We start from the raw sequence: 9,161 nt of genomic DNA on the forward strand, positions 1-9,161 counted from the left end.
AAAGACACACACAGTGCGCTAACCACTGCACAACTGCTCCCACACACACACAGTGCGCTAACCACTGCACCACCACTCCCCTAAGACACACACAGTGCGCTAACCACTGCACCACCGCTCCCACACACACACACAGTGCACTGACCACTGCACCACCACTCCCCCACACACACACACACAGTGCGCTAACCACTGCACCACCACTCCCCCACACACACACAGTACGATAACCACTGCACACAGTACGATAACCACTGCACCACCACTCACCAAAGACACACACTGCGCTAACCACTGCACCCCCACTCACCAAAGACACACACAGTGCGCTAACCACTGCACCACTGCTCCCCCACACACAGTGCGCTAACCACTGCACCACCACTCATACACACACACACAGTGCGCTAATCACTGCACCACCGCTCCCACACACACACAGTGCGCTACCACTGCACCACCACTCACACACAGTGCGCTAACCACTGCGCAACCGTTCCCCACACACACTCAGTGCGCTAACCACTGCACCACCACTCACACACACACAGTGCGCTAACCACTGCACCACCGCTCCCACGCACACAAGTGTAACGGGTTCCGGAGACACTTGTAGAGGTAACTCCTTTATTACAATACTACATTTCAACAGTCCTGATACTCTGTTACAGCCTAGGTACACAGCCTAGGTACACAGCCTAGGTACACAGCCTAGATACTCTACTCTGGCTACGCTCTGGAACTCGCCCTCACAAGGTCGTAGAGTCGGGAGTTCCAGAGTCCCACCACTCGCTCTCACAACATCCCAGGGTCTTCAGATGGCTGGTCGTGGGTCTTGGGTCTTGAGTTACAACTGGCCCCGATCGTCTAGGGAGCTCCCCTTTTTATGCCTAGCCCAACGAGGGGTGGGGCCGTGTGTGCCCCCAGATATCCCACAGAGCACACACAGCCCCCCCTCCCCCATTGGCGGCGCCAAAAGGATTAAGCGCCTGGGAACCCAACGCCTGATGCCAAGAGGCTTAAGCGTCTGACCCGCCTGAGAACCCACGCCTGGCGCCAAGGGGATTAAGCGCCTGGCCCTCCCAGGGACCCAGAGCCCCCAGCAGCCCCTCCCTTCTTATGTCACTACATGTGTATATAGGTGTGTGTATATATGTGCGGCAAAAACAACCTCCTACCTCCTCGCGGTGCCGGACGGGCAACGCTGTCGTGGACATTGCTGTGGGGGGGAGGACCAATTCCGAGTGCACAGATGCCATATTTTCTGTCCGTCAGCTACAGCAGAGGTGTAGGGAATTCCAGCAAGACCTACATCTCTGCTTTATTGACCTGGTCAAGGCCTATGATAACATCAGTAGGCCTGGGCTCTGGGTTGTTCTTCGTGCTTTCGGAGTCCCTGACCCTCTGCTGACGATCATTAAGGACCTTCATGATGGTAAGCGGGCCCGGGTAAAACTACGTGGCCGGGAGTCAGAGCCTTTCCCTGTACACCTTGGGGTGCGACAGGGATGTCCTCTGGCTCCCACATTATTTAACATCTATTTTGACCACGTAGTTCATGAAGCTTTCAATAGCTGTACCGGGAGAATTTCCATTTGGTACAGATATATGGGAAGGCTGATCGATGCCCGGGTGCAGTCAAGGGATGGCTCCCTATTGTTCAACCACGTTATGTATGCCGATGATTTGGCAATTGCTGCTCATTTAGAGGAGGCGTTAGAGACGTTTCTGCTGAAACTGGAGTATGCCACTAAGAGGTGGGGCCTTACCATCAGCCCCACCAAAACTAAGCACCTGCCTGGGTATTTTGTACCATCGGACACTCCACCCCCACAACTCCCAATCGGTGATGGGGCAGTTGTGGAGAGAGTGGAGAGTTTCCCATACCTGGGCAGTGTGCTCATGACCGGCTCCAGTTTAACAGCAGAGGTCTCACTCCGAATCAGTCGAGCGGCAATATATTTTCGTCGGTTGCGTAACGCTGTGTGGAAGCTACCTGGTCTGTCGCTCCGCACGAAGCTTAAGGTCTTCTCGGCCACAGTCATTCCCTCCCTTCTCTACGCTTGGAAAACGTGGACACCACTAATGGAGCATCTTTGCCGGTTATAAACATTTAGGCTGGCCTGCCTACGATCCATCCTGGGTTTAACCAGGCTGGATTGTGTGAGGAGCTCACAAATCCTTGAAAGATCTGGGCAAAGTTCCATCGGTGAGCTCTTCCGGCAGGCAAGGCTGCGTTGGCTGGGTCATGTAGCCCGCATGCCCAGTCACCGCATGCCTAAACAACTTTTGTTCGGCCGGATCGAGGAGGCTAAACGGGCGCAGCACGGGCTAGAGAAGAGATGGAGTGATGTGGTAGAGGAGGATGTGGAGTTAGTGGGCTTGCCGATGACTGGTACCAGCAGTGTCAAGATCGGCGTCAGTGGAGGAGGCTCGTGAAGGACGCTACTGGGCAGTTGGAGGCAGTCGCCCTCCAACAACAACAGAGGGCGGAGGAGCGACGCTCACAACAACGAGCGGATCTCCGGGTGGCTAAAGCACAGCAAGTTGGAACAGTAGAGGGCACAGGTGGTGCATCAGCCAGTCATCTCGGTAATCTCAGTCAGTCGACCCGTGGCACTTGTGTCTGCCCCGTGACCTGCCAGCGGGCGTTCGACACTTCACGTGGCCTCAAGGTGCACATGGCCTGGCACAAGTGTCGTGGTGACGTCACCGCACTTAGTTGCAAATGGCGGTTGTTGTTGTTGTCTGTGTATATATAGGTCTGTGTGTATATAGGTGTGTGTGTGTGTGTATTTAGGTGTGTGTGTGTGTGTATATCGTTGAGGAGTGGTGGTCGTGGTTACTTATACCCCAACTGAAGACGAACATCCGTGGAGGGATGCAGGCAAGGCCGATGAGTCAGATGCCTTCTATGACCTCCTGTCACAGGTGCTAGCTAAAGTGGCCCCTCGAGACAGAGTCATCTTGTTGGATGACTTCAATGCCCGAGTTGGTCATGATGCTGGTACCTGGTCTGGAGTGATTGGAAGGCATGGGCCAGATCAGCTCAATAACAACGGTAGGAGGCTGCTAGATTTGTGTGCAGCCCATGGGCTTGTAATTACCAACACGCTGTTCCGGCATCGGCGCATCCACACAACATCATGGATGCATGCCGGGTCCAAGCAAGAACATCTGCTGGACTACATAGTGACGGACCAGCGGATGCGAGCCCATGTCATTGACACCAGGACCTACCGTGGAGCTGATTTGCCCTCTGACCATAGACTAGTCATCTGTAAGATGCGCCTGCCATTCTTCCACTCCGGTGGTGGGTGTACACCCAGGACCCCATTCCAACCTAAGGTGGCCTGGTCTCATTTAGCTGATGAAAGTTGCAGGCGAGAATTTCATCATCGCTTGCGGCTGGGGTTGGCATCGTCCCCCACTCCTCCTTATGTCGAGGGGAAATGGGCGAGTTTTAGGACTGTGACTCATGCAGCTGCAATGGCTGCTTTGGGTACGCGGTCCAGACATCCCCAGAGACCCTGGCTGACAGAGGAGGTGTTCAGGATGGTTGAAAAAAGCGACAGGCCCACTCTAATCGTCTATAGCATCCCACGTCAGAGAATGAGGAGGTTAACTGCAGCCTTCGCTCGGAGGTTCGGAGAGCCGTGAGGCGCTATAAGGATGGGTGGTGGTCGCGGGTTGCTGAGGAAATGGAATCTGCCTCGATGGCCCGCGATCACAAATCTTTATTGAACTCCATCAAAAAACTAACCTGCAGCACCACACCAATTACCATCATTCGGGGAAAGAACGGTGATCCAATCTCCGACCCCCAGGAACAGGTTTGCAGATTTGCTGAGCATTTCTGTGAGGTCCTTGGGGATGGGAAATCCCTCAGCCAGGAAAACATCATGGCACAAAGTGGGGATGACCCTGCTGAGGCTGCGGTGCCTCAAATATTGGAGGAGGAAGTCACCCCCTGTGAGTGGCTGGCTGAGGTGCCATCCGTTGAGGAAGTACTGAAGGCGATCCAGAGTCTGAGACCAGGAAAGGCACCGGGCAGAGATGAACTCACAAGCGAAATGCTGAGGGAGGGTGGCGTTTGTGCGCAGACTGCCCTACATGACATCATAACAACAGTCTGGACCACTGGACGGGTTCCGCAGGATTGGAAGGATGCCCTGGTGGGAGCGGTGGTGCAGTGGTTAGCGCTGCGCTATGAACCCGGCGACCCGAGTTCGATTCCCGCTCACGGCCAACACCAGCGACAATGATCTGAACCGGTCCCGGGCCTCCCCTAGGTCGACTCAGCCTAAACTGAGTACCTGGTGTGTAAACATCGCCACTGGAAAGACAAAGGCGGTCGGGCGTGGTGCTGGTCACCCACCCCCTCGTGTACCGTGCCGGCCTCCATAGGTGCTCGCTAACAGCACTTGCCCCTACAGCCTGTCGAGGCTATATGGCGGAGCTTTATCTTTGTCTTTGTGTGGACTGTACGTGCTGGAGGAGTCGCTCTCTCTGCTGCGAGGGTCACAATCGGTGATATGACGCCACGTGAAGTTTAATGACCCATGCAGCCCTCCACACAATCACTCTCCACACTCTCTCCACCCTCTCTACACCATCTCTCCTCCCTCTCCCCCCCTCTCCCTCCACCCTCTCTCCACCCTCTCCCCCCTCTCGCCCCCCCCCCTCTCTCCACCCTCCCCCCCCTCTCTTCCTCCCTCTCTCCACCCTCTCCCCCCCCTCCCCCCCCTCTCCCCCCTCTCTCCACCATCTCACCCCCACTCCCCCCCCTCTCCCAACCCCCACTCCACATCCCCCCCCTCTCACCCCCCCCCCCCACTCACCAACCACCTCTCCCCCCCACCCCTCCACCCTCTCCCCACCCCCTCTCCCCCCCCCCTCCACACCCCCTCTCCCCCCCCCCTCTCCACCCTCCCCCCACCCCACTCCCCACCTCATCCCCTCCACCACCCCCCCCCCCTCTCCACCCTCCCCCCCCCCCTCTCTCCACCCTCACCCCCCCCCTCTCCTCCACCCTCCCCCCCTCTCCCCCCCCTCACACCTCTCCCCCCTCTCCACCCCTCCCCCCTCTCCCCCCCTCTCTACCACCTCTCCCCCTCCCCCCTCTCTACACCCTCTCCCCTCACCCCCCCTCTCTCCACCCCCCTCTCCCCCACCCCTCCTCCCCCCCCCTCTCTCCACCCTCTCCCCCCTCCGCCCCCCCCTCTCTACACCCTCTCCCCCCCCCCCTCTCTCCACCCTCTCCCCCCCCACTCCCCCCCCCCCTCTCCACACCCTCTCCCCCCCTCCCCCCCCCCCCTTCTCTCCACCCTCCCCCCCCCCTCTCTCCCCCCCCCTCTCTCCACCCCTCTCCCCCCCACTCTCCACCCCTCTCCCCCCTCCTCGCCCCCTCTTCCAACCATCTCCCCCCCTCCCTCCCCCCCCTCTCTCCCACCCTCCCCCCCCCCTCCCCTCCTCCCCCCCCCACACCCACTCCCCCCACCTCCTCCATCCCCCCCTTTCTCCCCCCGTCTCCCCCCTCCCCCCCCCCACCTCTCTCCACCCCTCTCCACCTCCCCTCCTCTCCTCTCACCATCCCCCCCCCCCCTCTCCCACCCTCCCCCCCCCTCTCCCCCTCCTCTCCCACCCTCCCCCCCCTCTCCACCCTCCCCCCCCTCTCTCCACCCTCTCCCCCCTCTCCCCTCCTCCAACTCCCCCTCCCTCCCCCCCTCTCCCCCCTCTCTTCCTCCCTCCTACACCCTCTCCCCCCTCTCCACACCCTCCCTCTCTCACCCCCCTCCTCCCCCCCTCTCTCACACCCTCTCCCCCTCTCGCCCCCCTCTCTACACCCTCTCCCCCCCTCACCTCTCCCCCCTCTCCCCCTCTCGCCCCCTCCCCCCTCTCCTCCCTCTCACCCCTCTCCCCCCCTCTCCCCCTCCCCCTCTCCCCCCTCTGTCCACCCTCCCCCCCTCTCCACCCCCCCCCCTCTCCCCCCTCTTCCCCTCTCCCCCCTCCCTCCCCCCTCTCTCACCCCTCCCCCCCCTCTCTTCTCCCTCTCTACACCCTCTCCCCCACTCTCTCCCCCCTCTCTCCCCCCTCTCGCCCCCCCTCTCTCCACCCTCTCCCCCCTCTCCCCCCTCTCCCCCCTCTCGCCCCCCCCTCTCTCCACCCTCTCCACCCTCTCGCCCCCCCCTCTCTCCACCCTCTCCCCCCTCTCCCCCCTCTCTCCACCATCTCCCCCCTCCCTCCCCCCTCTCTCCACCATCTCCCCCCACTTTCTCCCCCCCTCTCTCCACACTCTCCCCCCACTTTCTCCCCCCTCTCTCCACACTCTCCCCCCCACTCTCTCCCCCCTCTTTCCAACCCTCTCCCCCCTCCCTCCCCCCTCTCTACACCCTCTCCCCCTCTCTACATCCCCCCCTCTCTCCTCCCTCTCCCCTCCTCTCTCCCCCGTTCTCCACCCTATCCCTCCCTCACACAGAGACCCAAATACTCACACAGAGACTCATAGACTCACACAGAGACACATAGACTCACACAGAGACACATAGGACTCACACAGAAACCCATAGACTCACACAGAGACCATAGACTTACACAGAGACACAGACTCACACAGAGACCCATAGACTCACACAGAGACCCATATACTCACACAGAGAACCATAGACTCACACAGAGACCCATATACTCACACAGAGATTCATAGACTCACACAGAGACCCATAGACTCACACAGAGACACAGACTCACACAGAGACCCATAGACTCACACTTTGTGAGTCCTATATAGCGATTCAACTCGCGATATCATTTTCTCACGGACAATTCATTAAACCAAAACAGCACAGGGGAACGGCAAAAAACCATCATTTATTGAACAACAATTACCATCATACAGGGACTCCTCTGCTTACGAACGAGTTAGGTTTCAGAGTTACGTGTTCGCAAGTCGATTTATTTCTCCTGCAGATGCCACTGGTTCTTCATGTTCTGCAGATGTAGATGCCACTGGTTCTTCACGTTCTGTAGATGTAGATGCCACTGGTCTTCACGTTCTGCAGATGTAGATGCCACTGGATCTTCACGTTCTGCAGATGTAGATGCCACTGGATCTTCACGTTCTGCAGATGTAGATGCCACTGGATCTTCACGTTCTGTAGATGTAGATGCCACTGGTTCTTCACGTTCTACCCAGTTGTAGATGCCACTGGTTCTTCACGTTCTGTAGATGTAGATGCCACTGGTTCTTCACGTTCTGTAGATGTAGATGCCCACTGGTTCTTCACGTTCTACAGATGTAGATGCCACCACCGCCATCACTTGCATGGGTCGATTGAACTCACCCGCCTCTCGAACAGGCTGCAACTGGACCGCACGGTGACCAGGCCTTTGTTTGTATCCCTGAAAGTTCGCGAGTAGCGAGTCCCCAGTACTGACTCAGTACTGACACGCCCGTCATTGTGTAATAAAGGTCGTTGAGGCGACTTCTGGAATCTGGTCTTTTATTCAACTTGCATTACAGCTTTCCTTCACGCTGATGACAGGCAGCGTGAGAGGGACAGAGAGAGAGAGACACACTGCCACGTGGCAGCCTGGACCACGTGGCAGCCTGGACCACGTGGCAGCCTGGACCCACGTGGCAGCCTGGACCCACGTGGCAGCCTGGACCACGTGGCAGCCTGGACCACGTGGCAGCCTGGACCACGTGGCAGCCTGGACCACGTGGCAGCCTGGACCACGTGGCAGCCCGGAGCCCCCGCTCCCGCGTGGCCCCCTTCCTCCGTTCGATCCCGTTCTGACCACGTGTCGTTCGTCTCCACCCCTATACCCGGGTCACGTGGTACGGTTCCACCAATCCTGGTTAGCCTCCATGGAATATTCCAGACTCCCTGGTAGGCTCCCAGGACCACGCCCCTGACTCCCTCTCCCCATTGGCTGTGGCCAAAGCCAGCAGAACCAATCATCTACTTGCAGCTGTCACCTTCCCATTACGTCAGGGCCACGCCCCCTAGGCTCCCCCCCCCCCCCCCATTGGCTATAGACCAGGACCGGCAGAGCCAATCATCGTGACGAGTTGTGATACGTCAGTGAGCCGGATATATCCTCACATTACAATTGTATACCGCGTGACGATACAAAGTCGAAGGGGCACATTTGCGTAGAAACACGAAAAACAAAAAACCACGACGCTAAGGAAATGAACCTCCGAGTAAATTAAATATAAATACAACTTCGACAGTGTTGCAGGCTTGACAGCGGTGCCGTGCGTTCGCCACAGGGGGCTGGGCCTCCCCTAGGTCGACTCAGCCTCAATTGAGTACCTCGATACGGTGTGAGTGACAAACGTCGCCAATGGGGGAAGACAAAGGCGGCCGGGCGGGCTTGGTGCTGACCACCCACCCCTCGTGTGTCACTGTGCCGGTAGCCTTCACAGGTGCTGCTACTCGCTAACAGCACTTGCCCCTACAGTCTGCTAGAGGCTACACGGGGGGACTTTGTCTTTGTAATCAGGCAGAGTGGGGGAGGATAACAAATATATACTCAGCTAACCACTCAGCCACCCACTTCGTCACCCAGCTACCCAGCCACTCAGCCACCCACCCAGCCACTCATCTACCCATCCACTCAGCTACCCAGTCAGCCACCCACTCAGCCACCCAGTCAGCTATCCAGCCACTCAGCTACCCAGTCACTCAGCTACTCAGCCACTCATCTACCCACTCAGCCACCCAGCTACCCACTCAGCTACCCACTCACTCAGCTACCCATTCAGCCACCCACTCAGCCACTCATCTACCCACTCAATTACCCACTCACTCAGGCCACTCAGCTACACAGTCACTCAGCTACCCACCCACTCAGCCACCCACTCAGCCACCCAGCTACCCACTTCAACTACCGATTCACTCAGCCACTCAGCTACCCAGTCACTCATCTACCCACTCAGCCACCCAGCCACTCAGCTACCCACTCAACTACCTATTCACTCAGCCACTCAGCTACCCAGTCACTCAGCCACTCAGCTACCCACTCAGCCACCCACTCAGCTACCCAGTCACTCAGCTACCCACTCAGCTACCCACTCACTCAGCCAACCAGGTACCCACTCCCACTCACATCAGCCACCTCAGCTACCCACTCAGCTACCCACTCAGCTACCT

The sequence above is a fragment of the Lampetra fluviatilis genome, chromosome 73, assembly GCF_964198595.1.
Source record: "Lampetra fluviatilis chromosome 73, kcLamFluv1.1, whole genome shotgun sequence".
In the NCBI taxonomy this organism is placed as follows: Eukaryota; Metazoa; Chordata; class Hyperoartia; order Petromyzontiformes; family Petromyzontidae; genus Lampetra; species Lampetra fluviatilis.